At 30.5% G+C, this 14590-nt stretch overlaps 1 long non-coding RNA gene across 1 annotated transcript; it reads left to right on the top strand.

The window, feature by feature from the left end:
- Nucleotides 1-1443: 1443 nt before the first annotated feature.
- LOC115875957 lies at nt 1444-11680 on the top strand. The gene is made up of 4 exons (XR_004049074.1): nt 1444-1553; nt 1618-1779; nt 9148-9315; nt 11367-11680. It is a non-coding gene; the product is annotated as an uncharacterized LOC115875957 (long non-coding RNA).
- The last annotated feature ends 2910 nt before the right edge of the window (nt 11681-14590 follow it).

A 14590-nucleotide genomic window follows, 5' to 3' on the forward strand; every position in this document is an offset into this window, starting at 1 on the left:
TATTTATCAATCCTCAATATTACAATTTAACAAATTGCTTATAACAGCAGTAACGATGAATTGACAACAATAAATATTCTTAAACTAAAATAAATAGATCCAAAATTTGAATTGGGGTGAAACGGCCTAGTCTTAAGGGTAAAATTCAATGAAAATTCATTTATTACTACTGCCAAGCTTTCGAAAAATCTTTATTTTCTTCCTCAAGGCTACAATATGGAGATAGATATTAACATTAAATTAAATTACATATAAATAAATAATAATTTCGTATAAATAATAATTTATATACAGGGTGGTCCCAACTGTATTCCGGAAACTTCGGCAGCGTATGCTGCATAGTTTAGATGCTATCGTGAACAATGTAAGATAGCATAGATGCTATCATTGTTGGAATTTTATGCTTGAGTAAGTACGAGTATTTTATTATGAAATAATTTGTGGGTATTATAGTGTATTTTGTCATGATACAAAGAAAAATTATATTCTTTGTATCATGGAATTTTCACGTATTTTGTAAGTAGTTCTATTTATACAGGGTGTTTTGAAGAAGTGTCAAGGGCAGATAGATCTCGATAAAAGAAATATAATATTTTCTCTTTGCCTTTTACCGTTTTTCAAATACCTATGTCCATTCTGTTTTTTGTCAGATCCCTTTCCTATCTCTGGTTTTTGTTCCTCTATTTAATTAGCTTTGAATCAAAAATACTGAGAGATATCGAAGACACCAATGACTAAAGAATATAAGGACATGTAACGCCCCTATACGGGCTGCAGCAGAATTTGTGACCTTTTTTTTGTTTTGGTGGCAAACAATGAGTCATCATTTGGACACCAGCGACAATTTTAGCTATTTTTAATAGTTTGTGTCTAGTAAACTTTGTATAAACTTTATTACAATGGTGATGTTCAGCATTCAAGTGTAAAAGCAGCAGCGATAAGAAAGAGCCAGGAGTTACGTTTCATAGGTAAATAAACAGTCCACTCCAACTTTTTAGCGTTTTCTTATTGAATTCGATAATTATTCTTCAATTTCAATTAACATCTACATGTACTTTTTTTGAATTTTTTCGTAATTGATACACCAAATGAATGATACACCAAAGGCGTAGTTAAAACAATTATCAAAAAATATAAATATTGCTTCAAACAGCTAGGTTAAGAAAAATATGTGCCACGGCACTGTTTGGTGACATCGTCACAACTTTCTCTCGGGTGTTGTTTGTCCTTGGATTCTTTAGTCATTGGAAGACACAGTCGAAGATATGGAAAAGGGTGGATTTTCTCCATATCTCTGACTCCTGAATTTGAATTTACTGCTATGTTGCCAACTTTTTAAGATATGTTTTTTAACTGAAAATTCAAAAAAGTCAAAAATACAAAATTTTCTAAATAATTTTTGCCAAATAAAAAGAAATTTCATGGACGCCTCCTTAGGTTCGAAATATACCACCCTAAAAGACCCACCTCCATGTATTTAGGAATTTTCATGAGGAAGTTTGGCATAGAACTCATTGAAGTTTGAAAATTATTGAAAGCTAGGTTAATACTCAGTAAGTTAAATTATTTTGATTTTTTAAATATAGATTCTTTATTTATATAATTGTATTTTTTTAGTGGAAGAGTTGAGTTAACTATCGAGTGTTTCTAAATGTTATCACAATTAGAAGTCAAGTTAATTCGTGAATATTTAAAAACATTTCAAAATGACATCTAAAATTATATTTTTGTATTTTGTCGTGCAGTTAATTGGCGAGTAGTTTCGAAAAGGAATTTACCGTGAGTATAGATCCTTCTATTTTCTTGCTTTTTTTGTTGCACACTGAAAGGTTTACTTTGTTTAGATATCTTTGGGGTCAATCAAACATTACTCAAGCTGGTTCTTGTTTCAATTAATTTATTTATCAATCCTCAATATTACAATTTAACAAATTGCTTATAACAGCAGTAACGATGAATTGACAACAATAAATATTCTTAAACTAAAATAAATAGATCCAAAATTTGAATTGGGGTGAAACGGCCTAGTCTTAAGGGTAAAATTCAATGAAAATTCATTTATTACTACTGCAAGCTTTCGAAAAATCTTTATTTTCTTCCTCAAGGCTACAATATGGAGATAGATATTAACATTAAATTAAATTACATATAAATGAAATAATAATTTCGTATAAATAATAATTTATATACAGGGTGGTCCCAACTGTATTCCGGAAACTTCGGCAGCGTATGCTGCATAGTTTAGATGCTATCGTGAACAATGTAAGATAGCATAGATGCTATCGTTGTTGGAATTTTATGCTTGAGTAAGTACGAGTATTTTATTATGAAATAATTTGTGGGTATTATAGTGTATTTTGTCATGATACAAAGAAAAATTATATTCTTTGTATCATGGAATTTTCACGTATTTTGTTTGTAGTTCTATTTATACAGGGTGTTTTGAAGAAGTGTCAAGGGCAGATAGATCTCGATAAAAGAAATATAATATTTTCTCTTTGCCTTTTACCGTTTTTCAAATACCTATGTTCATTCTGTTTTTGTCAGATCCCTTTCCTATCTCTGGTTTTTGTTCCTCTATTTAATTAGCTTTCTTCTGCAACATTTCTATCTCGAGCCTCTGTTGACTTGATCATGTCCTGTAAATGTCGTACTTTATTTAGATGATCTCTCACATTGTTCACCAGCTCCTGAACATCTTCAATTTTTAAATTATATATCTCATCAGGTTCGATGCCATCAAAATTATAATTTTCGTCAGAGCCCCATTTATCTTCTTCACTATTGTCAACAATCAATTCAAAAAATACTGTTTTTGTACTGATGGAACTAAATTTGTTATCGAAACAAAATCTATAGTCCCCATTCTCTTTTGCGTCTATCTTATGACTGTTTTCTGATTTCTTAAAATCAGCCACAACAATTCTTCCTATCTTCGACTGGGTCTTCCAATGACTAAAGAATCCAAGGACAAACAACACCCGAGAGAAAGTTGTGACGATGTCACCAAACAGTGCCGTGGCACATATTTTTCTTAACCTAGCTGTTTGAAGCAATATTTATATTTTTTGATAATTGTTTTGACTACGCCTTTGGTGTATCATTCTAGTTAATTACGAAAAAATTCAAAAAAAGTACATGTAGATGTTAATTGAAATTGAAGAATAATTATCGAATTCAATAAGAAAACGCTAAAAAGTTGGAGTGGACTGTTTATTTACCTATGAAACGTAACTCCTGGCTCTTTCTTATCGCTGCTGCTTTTACACTTGAATGCTGAACATCACCATTGTAATAAAGTTTATACAAAGTTTACTAGACACAAACTATTAAAAATAGCTAAAATTGTCGCTGGTGTCCAAATGATGACTCATTGTTTGCCACCAAAACAAAAAAAAGGTCACAAATTCTGCTGCAGCCCGTATAGGGGCGTTACATGTCCTTATATTCTTTAGTCATTGGTGTCTTCGATATCTCTCAGTATTTTTGATTCAAAGCTAATTAAATAGAGGAACAAAAACCAGAGATAGGAAAGGGATCTGACAAAAAACAGAATGGACATAGGTATTTGAAAAACGGTAAAAGGCAAAGAGAAAATATTATATTTCTTTTATCGAGATCTATCTGCCCTTGACACTTCTTCAAAACACCCTGTATAAATAGAACTACTTACAAAATACGTGAAAATTCCATGATACAAAGAATATAATTTTTCTTTGTATCATGACAAAATACACTATAATACCCACAAATTATTTCATAATAAAATACTCGTACTTACTCAAGCATAAAATTCCAACAACGATAGCATCTATGCTATCTTACATTGTTCACGATAGCATCTAAACTATGCAGCATACGCTGCCGAAGTTTCCGGAATACAGTTGGGACCACCCTGTATATAAATTATTATTTATACGAAATTATTATTTCATTTATATGTAATTTAATTTAATGTTAATATCTATCTCCATATTGTAGCCTTGAGGAAGAAAATAAAGATTTTTCGAAAGCTTGGCAGTAGTAATAAATGAATTTTCATTGAATTTTACCCTTAAGACTAGGCCGTTTCACCCCAATTCAAATTTTGGATCTATTTATTTTAGTTTAAGAATATTTATTGTTGTCAATTCATCGTTCCTGCTGTTATAAGCAATTTGTTAAATTGTAATATTGAGGATTGATAAATAAATTAACTGAAACAAGAACCAGCTTGAGTAATGTTTGATTGACCCCAAAGATATCTAAACAAAGTAAACCTTTCAGTGTGCAACGAAAAAAGCAAAAACCTGCTTGTCTCTCATTTAAACCCATAAAATACCGGGTGTTCCGTAAGAAAAAATATAACTATGGTATGGATCTTAGTTCTGACACACCCTGTACATTTGAAAATACAGGGTGAGTTTCCTACGATGTTCTCTATGGGTATCTCGGAAACTACTGGAGATAGAGAGACGGTTAAATGGGGAAAGAATTGCAGTTTCGTGGGGTTATAAATATGCGCCTTTCAGATTTTTGAAAAAGTTCATGGCTTACTAGATATTTAGAAAAAAACAAATTTCGGCTATTTTAAAATTTGTCCCTAATGCCATTATAAACTATTTTAGACAAAAAGTTTTCAGATAAAAGTTGTAGATAATCACATACTTAATGAGATTGTTTCCTCCATTTTTTTCTAAAGCCTGTCATTTTTGACATATGACACAAACATATTTTTTTTTAAATGGAAACCATAGTTGGCCATGCCTTCATAAAAAGCGCCATTTTTTAAGCTTTTCAGCGGTATAAGCTATAATATGTTTTCTTCGAAAAATTACTGAGTTATAGCCAATTCTTATCATTTTTAAACAATTTTACTTAGTTAGCCATGGAAACAAGTTTAATCGTCTTTGCTCTCATCAATTTTAAGCTGTCACATCCAAATTTTGTAAATTAAAATAAACAAAAATTGTAAATATGAATTTTCAAATGAAGAAAAACATGTAGGCTTATTGGTTCAACTTTTCTTGACCATATGTACATTTTCGAGAATACGTTGACCGGTGAATGTTACGTTTTTTAGAGAACGGTTTTCAAGACATGTTAGAAAAGTTAAATTTAGTTATAGCCAATTCTTATCTATCTTGACTAATTTCACTTAGATTTCATTAGATCACTTAGATTTCACCTAGATGGTATTCTAATCTGGTATGGTATTCTTATTCTGTTATGATTTATAACTTATGAAAAGTCAGAATATATTACTAAACGGTTTTTTACAATTTACATTATACAAACTAAAACTTAAAAAAAAATATCACTACATACACTTTAAGTTCTTTTAGAAAATGTTCAAAAAATCCGTCATTGTTTTGAGTTGCATCTTTTTAAAACTGAATTACTACAGTACGTCTGTTCGTTCTGTAGCTACGGGGTATCCGTGAGTGGGGAAACGATATTCTCTCGATGTTTTTCGTAAAAAAATAGATGACACGTCCCATCAATAAAAATTCAACAAATTTGCAAGTAGCCAATAAAATGAGTGGGCGGAGCGATTTGCAGTGACGTACTCGTTAAGTTGACGTATAAAATAAATTGCTGTTTATTTAAATATTTTGTCCGCATTCTTTTCATAGACACAGATCCAGCAGACGTACTGTACCTATTCTCACAGAAAGACCGGTCGACTTAATTATACTTCTCTCGTACCGCCACTTCTTTCAAGTTCTTTTGTAAACCTTAATGTTAACCATACCGCATGAAAACTCTAAAATGGATAGGTCAGGTGATCGAGGGGGCCCATGCAATTGGTTCACCTCTACCTGTCCCTGAGTTTGTATAATTATGATATAAATAATTTTTAATATTTCTTCCATTATGGGGGTGGTCATAATGAAAGTCATGTTGGAACCACTCTATTGATGCGCGAGTATCTATACGCTGTTCTTCATTTGAAAAACTCATATTTACAATTTTTGTTTATTTTAATTTACAAAGTTTGGATATGACAGCTTTACATTTCTGAGAGCAAAGGCGATTGAATGAGAGAGCAACGGCGGTTTCCATGGCTAACTAAGTGAAATTGTTTAAAAATGATAAGAATTGGCTATAACTCAGTAATTTTTCGAAGAAAACATATTATAGCTGATATCGCTAAAAAGCTTAAAAAATGGCGCTTTTTTTGAAGTCATGGCCAACTATGGTTTCCATTTAAAAAAACATATGTTTGTGTCATATGTCAAAAATGACAAGCTTTAGAAAAAAACGGAGGAAACAATCTCATTAAGGATGTGATTATCTACAACTTTTATCTGAAAACTTTTTGTCTAAAATAGCTTATAATGGCATTAGGGACAAATTTTAAAATAGCCGAAATTTGTTTTTTTCGAAATATCTAGTAAGCCATAAACTTTTTCAAAAATCTGAAAATCTCATATTTATGACTCCACAAAACTGCAATTCTTTTCCCATTTCACCGACTCTCTATCTCCAGTAGTTTCCGAGATACCCATAGAGAACATCGTAGGAAACTCACTCTGTATATACCCACAAAAAATGTTGTTTCTACATCTTTCCGTCTTCGTATAATCAACCGAGGCGTATGAGGTTGTAGGCGCATTTTGTTTCTAGGACTTAATTCAACTGTATTTTCATATTTTTTAATTTTTCTCGATAACGGTATGGAGATTGAAATTTGGAAAAATATAAACCGGATTAATCATTTTAAAGCAAGCATTTTTTTGTGTTTATACAATATGCAATTTTCTTAAAATGTTAATACTCAAAAAGTTTTTCCTCTTCTAAAGGTGCCATTACACGGCGTGTGGCTTGCCGATCCACGCGCCTGGCGCGCGAATTGCCGAGCCGGGACGCGCCAATGCGTATTTTCGCACTTGCGATTGAGAGACAAAAAGTACATTATATACCTTTTTAACATAGACTATCGGTTTAAATTGGGTTTAAATTCATACAATCAAATAATTTATTCCGCAACTTTATTTTCAGTGCAGTTTATTAAGATAACAAGATGGAAAGCAAAATCATCTGGTTAAATTAAATTAAATAAGATAATAATACTTTTTTTAACTAGGGTTATTTATGTTCAAAAGTTAAATAATATTTTTTTTGCCTTATTTATGAAAATATAATTTTAGAGTATATCATATTTTCAGAAAGCCCATAACAAGTCAAATAATATAAAAAAAATAATATACTGGGTGTCTCATTTAAAAAATAGAAGTCAGATTTCGAAAAGTTAACATCACTGGATTCTACGTAAAAAAACTAAACGAGACTGAGTTTTCACCTTTTCGATAAGTTATAAGATAACCGATATACGATGGAATCGAAAAATGCAACATTTTAAAATTCGTCCTGTATTTTTGGAACTAAAAAGACTAGGACAACTCTTCTTCTTTTTTAATTCTTTAAATAATTAATTTTTTAATTCGTTCATGGTGAATTGATACTGAACTTTTGATGTATTCTCAGGCAGCCGTCCTGTATTTCATTTCTATTTTTATGTGCATTATTTCTGGGGTTCCAAGTTATTTGTTCTTTTTCATATAGGGGTAAAAACTCAGATATAGTCTCGTTCGACCAAGACATGTTGTCTCGAAATATGTAAAATATCAATTATTCTTCGAATCTCCGTTTTTCAATAGATATGGTAGGTTACATAATCAAATGTATCACATATTTACTGTGTTCAAAGTAAACAATTTTTTGTCGTATTGAACTAATCGCACTGAGGGATAAATTCAAATGTATCACATATTTACTGTGTCCAAAGTAAACAATTTTTTGTCGTATTGAACTAATCGCACTGAGGGATAAATTGGTACCTATAATATATTGTTATAATCATCGGCAATTACCACCATTCAAATTACCACCAATAAATTAGTATAGCTATACAAATTTTAAATAGCATAATTGCACAAAACTTGAATTAATATTTCTATAGCTGCTGTAAAATTTAGAAGTATAAATTAAGTATCAAATACAATTATTACACATACATAAATCACCTCAGCAAAATGTATATAGTGGTTCACACCCTTCTAGTAATAGTCAACATTTTTGACATGTTCTACGCCCTTCGGGGTATTTCTATGTAACTTATATTATTGTACTTAGAACTAATAAACTATATCTATCTATACGAGTATATCCTTTATACAGCATTTAGAATAAATAATAATTTTAAACAATAACTTGGTAGATTTTATTGGTATACCCTGTATTTATCAGTAATTTTTATACCTAATTAAAATATGATATTTATAGATTTTTTTAAGCTGATATCAAATTATGTATGTTTGCATTAAATGGAGTTATTTAAATAAATTATGTAACAAATTAAATTAACTGAATTTAAAAGAATTATCGGTGAAGACCTCGCACGGCGCGTTTGCTTTGAAATTTACCGCCAGTCGACGGGAAGGACGCGCTGACCGAAGATCGGCGCGCCGACCCATTCGCACGGCGTGTGGCGCGTATTTTTTGTTTCAGGCTCGGCGATCCACGCGCCCTGTAACTGCACATATACCCGGTCCGTGGCCCGAAGATCGTCGCACCTAGCCAACCACACGGAGTGCAGCGCGAACATTTTTGTTTCAGGCTCGGGGAACCACGCGCCGTGTAACGGCACCTTAAAGACGATCCGAATATAATATAATAACATTTTTGTAATATAATAAAATTTAATAACATTTTTGTTGTAACACATAAAACAACAATGCGCAATGCCTCTTTGTATTTGTTTAAATTAATTTTTGAATATTTTGATAAACGGTCAATATACCTAGCTTTCATTTTTTTTCTTTGTATTGAGCATAAATAACTGATATTGTCTATGCTTTTTTCTCTAAGATAACTTATTTTATTTATATCTGTCTTTATTTAGCTCATAGTTTGTGGTCAATATTTTATCGAGGGCTCTTTATCTGTATTTATTTATAGCAAAACAGGTTTTCATTTTTTAGAACTGTCACCAAGGTATCGTATGATCGATCATTTTATGTTCGGCTAGTGTGAGATACAGAGACCACTCGGTTATTTTTGTTAAGTTTTTTATTTTTACCCTCGTGGAGATTTTCGAGTACGCCATCAGAATTTACCCAAGCACGCCATTTTACCTTTTTGTTTTTTGGACGTTGTTTACAGTTATTTTATGGGATTTTCTACCTCAAGCAGCTGGAGTGGATCACCAAGCGGGAGCACAATTTAATCTAAGATTTTTTTCTTATATACTACTCCATTCCATGTAGAGCAGAAGGGGGAAGAATTGTTGGAAGTCACCTGTAGACTCGCAAGAAAATCCTGATATATGCAGTACGTAATTCGTATTTTCAACATTAATGTGTTTATAACTTTATTTTCTTAAAAAAATAACTTATTTACTGGGTGTTTCAAAAAACATGTGCCATCTTTCATGGGAAGATTCCTCACGTAAAAATAATATTAATTTTTCATATCAACATAGGTTCGATTCTGCTTTGTTTCATAGCTACAGGGTGTAAGTCTTAATAGTTTTTTGATTTTTTGTAATTTTCTTTCAAGTACTTTTAGTGATTCGAACGAAATTTTGAGGGTAAAAATTACTATAAGTGCTACATATTTTAATGCTAAGAAGTGCATATGGGTTATCACTGGAATATTTTTCAAAAAAAAAAAATATGTGCGCCACTGACTTTTTTCTTTTGATATCAAAATTGTGTAGGCCATTTAACGCCAATTAAAAGTTGTCTCTTGATATTTTGTCGAATTCGGCCTCCTTGATGAGATAAATGCAATTTTATTAATCACAATGAATTTTTTAAGTTAAAATAAAACTAAAATTAATAAATTATATATTTTACCTAATTTATTATTAAATATTATTACTATTACTTATTATTACTATTAGTCCAACATAAAGCAATTTCAAATAAAAAAAAATAATGGTATTTAAGATAATTACAAAAAACACAATTTAAAAAAGTTGTCCTGTAAGTCAAAAATAACTATGCATTTCCATACCCATGTTTATAGGAACCTTTTTTTATATTTTTTGATGAGGAATCAATGAGTACTTATTAAAAACATTCGCAAGTTAATGATATTAAAATTTTTAAAGGTTGCTATTAGACTTGGATCAAGGCAAATTAATATAATTGCGTTTATCTAATCAAGGAGACCGAAATCGACAAAATATCAATTAATCGGCATTAAACTGCTTACACTATTTCGCTAACAAGAGAAAAAAAGTCAGTGTACAGGGTGATTCAAACTTCCTGCCCGTGGCTTATAACAGGAAAAGGAAAACTGCAAATACAAATTTCGAAGACAGGATTTGAATGGCAGTGTGTAAGGTTTATTTTCCCGTATTTAAACATTTTTCAACTTTTTTCAAAATGGTGGAAATGACGTCAAAAAAATAGTTTTTTGTCACAAAGTCATCATTTTTTTTCATATTCTATAAGGACATATTTTTTAAACAACTTTCATTAAAAAAGTTTTTCTCTATCTTTATTTGGTTACAAGCTATGGGACTCTAATTTTTTTTTTAAATTAATTATTATTATTATTAATTATTTTGCATTTATTGTTAGTAATGTTAATTTACCAAAAAAAGATACTATTGACAAAATATTATTTGGTTTAATCAGCTTAAAACGATCATTTGTTACCTGGCCGACTTAATTCTTATCACGGGGTGAGTTGAGATTTATTTAAAATTTTTAAATTTAGAGTCACATAGCTTGTAACCAAATAAAGATAGAGAAAAACTTTTTTAATGAAAGTTGTTTAAAAAATATGTTCTTATAGAATATGAAAAAAAAATGATGACTTTGTGAAAAAACTCATTTCCACCATTTTGAAAAAAGTTGAAAAATGTTTTAATACGAAAAAATAAACCTTACACACTGCCATTCAAATCCTGTCTTCGAAATTTGTATTTGTAGTTTTCCTTTACCCTGTACATGCTTTTCTTAGAAAAATATTCCAGTGATAACCTATATGCACGTCTCACACGTCTCTGGTGAATATGTCGACACTTTTTTAGCTTTAAAATATGTTTTTTTTTCTACCATTTATAGCAACTTTTAGCCTTAAAATTTCATTCGAATCAATAGAAGTACTTGGAAGAAAATTATAACAAATCGAAAAATATTATGTCTTTAACACCTTGTAGCTACTAAACAAAGCAGAATCGGACCTATGTTGATATGAAAAATAAATATTATTTTTACGTGAAGAATCTCACGACCAGAGGTGGCACATGTTTTTTGAAACACCCTGTATATTTAAGTATTTTGGAGAGATGGCACATGTTTTTTGAACACCCTGTATATTTAAGTATTTTGTACTATGAAGAAGTCTATAATATTTTTTCTCCGTAGGTTTTTATGGGTCCCAGAAATATTCATTCAACCATTTTCTAGGTGCAGTTTTTTTGCATCGACCCTTTTTTTAAGTTGATCAGGAGTCGACAGTGTTAGTCCAAGACAGCAGACTAATTTAGCAATATATTTACTTGAAGCAAACTGGTAATTAATTTGTACCTTCATCTATATCTATTTAGCAGTTTTAACTGGATTCCCTGTGGTATCGTACAATTCATATTTATTTTAATTATTTTTTCTTGCTATTTGTACTTCCAATATTGAATATAATTATACCAGGTGCGTCTCATGTGGTCTCAAGTGGCCCACCCCTATAAATTTTTTATTTTTTTAGATAAAAAGAACATATTTGGTATATTAGTATATGACATAAATTAGGATTGATTGACGTATTCAATTTTTTTTAGTGACTTCCTGTTTCACCGGAAATGACTACAACTTTTGATTTTTAAATGGCACCCTTGGTATTTTTTGACTTTATTTGATAGAAAATGACACTCTGAATAGAATGACATACCATATGTCAACTTTTGACATTTTTGCTTTAAAAAAAATTGTATTTTAAATTTCAATCTGGAGTGCCATGGCTATGTTAAAAACACTAATTTTTAATCAAGGAGCCTTGGAAAAATAGTTTTGGTCGTCTAACGTTTTACGTGTCTTCTCCTGGCCGGTTATAAGATGCCCAAATCGTATTTTTAATCATATATCAATTTTTTTCAAACGGAACGAGGGTGGCTCATTAGCCATATCTAGACAAAACGTTTTTTTACGAATAATTTGGTACCACACAGTTGGTATATTTCGAGTAAAATTGTCGCTATGAACCGCATATTACAATTTCAAATAAACCATAAGAGAAAATGTCAAAAGTTGACATATTCAAATCATTCTATTCAGAGTGTCATTTTCTATCGAATAAAGGAAAAAAAAGCCGAGGGTGCCATTTATAAATCAAAAGTTGTAGTTATTTCCGGTGAGACAAGAAGTGACCAAAAACAATTATTGAATACGTCAATCAGTCGTAATTTATGTTATACCGGGTGCGTCTCAAAAGTGGTTTACCCCTATAACTTTTTTATTTTTTCAGTTAAAAAAACGAAATTTGGTATGTTAGTATATGACATAAATTAGGATTGATTGACGTATTCAATTGTTTTCGGTCACTTCCTGTTTCACCGGAAATGACTACAACTTTTGATTTTTAAATGGCATTTTTTTTTATTTTAATCGATAGAAAATAACACTCTGAATACAATGACATATCATATGTCAACTTTTGACATTTTTACATATGGTTTATTTGAAATTATATCTTGCGGTTCGTAACGAAAATTTGACTCGAAATACCAAGTGTGTGGTATCAAAATATTCGTAAAAAATGCTTTTTCAAAATATGCTAATGAGCCACCCTCGTTCCATTTGAAAAAATTGAGATATGATTTAAAATACGATTTGGGCATTTTCTAACTGGCCAGGACAAGACACTAAAAACATTAGACGATCAAATATATTTTGCTAAGGCTCCCTGATTAAGAATTAGTGTTTTTAACATAACCATGGCACTCTAGATTGTATTTTAAAATACGATTTTGTTTTAAGCGAAAATGTCAAAAATTGACATATGTCATTCTATTCAGAATGTCATTTTCTATCGAATAAAGTTAAAAAATACCGAGGGTGCCATTTAAAAATCAAAAGTTGTAGTCATTCCCGGTGAAACAGGAAGTGAGAGAAAACAATTGAATACGTCAATCAACCCTAATTTATGTCATATACTAACATACCAAATCTGGTTTTTTTATCTGAAAAAATAAAAAAGTTATAGGGGGTGAGCAACTTTTGAGACGCACCCGGTATACTAACGTGCTAAATCCCGTTTTTTTATCTGAAAAAATTAAAAAATTATAGGGATGAGTCACTTTTGAGACACATCCAGTATGTTTATGTAATTTCGGCCAGCCTATTCTACATACAGGGTGGCGCACCTCATTCGCCTCGGTTGATTATACGAAAACGGAAAGATGTAGAAACTAAATATTTTATGGGTATATGTGGGAAGGCAATGTGCATAATTTAAAATTATTTTGAAATGTACAGGGTGTGTCAGAACTAAGATCCATACCAAAGTTATATTTTTTTATGGAACACCCGGCATTTTATTTCATTTTTGGATTCTTGGGTCTAAATAAAGCATTTATTATAAGGGTTTAATATATCTAAAAGCTTTGGGTTTGGAGATATTTAAAGATATTTAAATATGCATGCTACAATAAAAAAGTTTGTAAACACCTTGTACATTACTTTTCAGAATTAATTCTTGTACTGATTTTCAAACCAGAGAAATAAACTTCACAAAAAAATTTGATTGCTTCCTTAAATGTATACAGGGGTACCAAACATTACTGGTTTATTTTAAATATTTATTTTACATAAAAACTTCCTTATTTCAAATGCAACACCCTCTATTTTTTAAAATAAATTGAAGCAGATTTAAATGCTCTTTCAAACTATATTAGGGTTTCCTATACCTATCTGGCTCGGATTTTGAATAAAAAGCAATTTTTCAATAAAACTGTAATCAAGATTGCTGTTGTCGCCATGGCAATTTTCTAGTGACACTTACCTATTTTCAAAATCGACTTTAGTTTATGGACCTTATTTACATTTATAACAGGTTATTTTTATTTAATTTACCTACTATAAGGTTAATAAGTAATTATTTATTATTTTATCAAGAAAAATGAAGGAGTATCTGCTGGCAGAAGGATTGGGTATGTTACTAGTGATTTTGTGAGGACAATTGCTTGTTGGCCTGAAGGTTTATGCTCAAAGATATCCAAATAGGAATTTTCTTGACAAGCGTTTCTTTGAAAAACTACTTTTCCTATTTCGCAGAGCTGATATGTACCTATAATATGAAAAACCTATTAGGCAGAAACCTGTCGTTGGAAGTGAAGAAAATGAATTTGCCTTAATTGTTTTTTTTTATAGAAAATCCATATTTAATTATTCTTATTTACCATTAATTATAATAAGTCATCGTATATAAATCAAAGAACTACTTCTTTATTTTTCTTGGTAAAATAATAAATTCTTACTTATTAAACTATGGTAGGTAAATTAAATAAAAGTAAAATGTTATAAGTTTAAATAGTCAATAAACTAATGTCGATTTTGAAAATAGCTACTAACTGTTACTAGCAAATTGCCATGGCGGC

Source organism: Sitophilus oryzae, unplaced genomic scaffold (assembly GCF_002938485.1).
Source record: "Sitophilus oryzae breed Bouriz unplaced genomic scaffold, Soryzae_2.0 scaffold_1058_pilon_pilon, whole genome shotgun sequence".
Lineage (NCBI taxonomy): Eukaryota > Metazoa > Arthropoda > Insecta > Coleoptera > Curculionidae > Sitophilus > Sitophilus oryzae.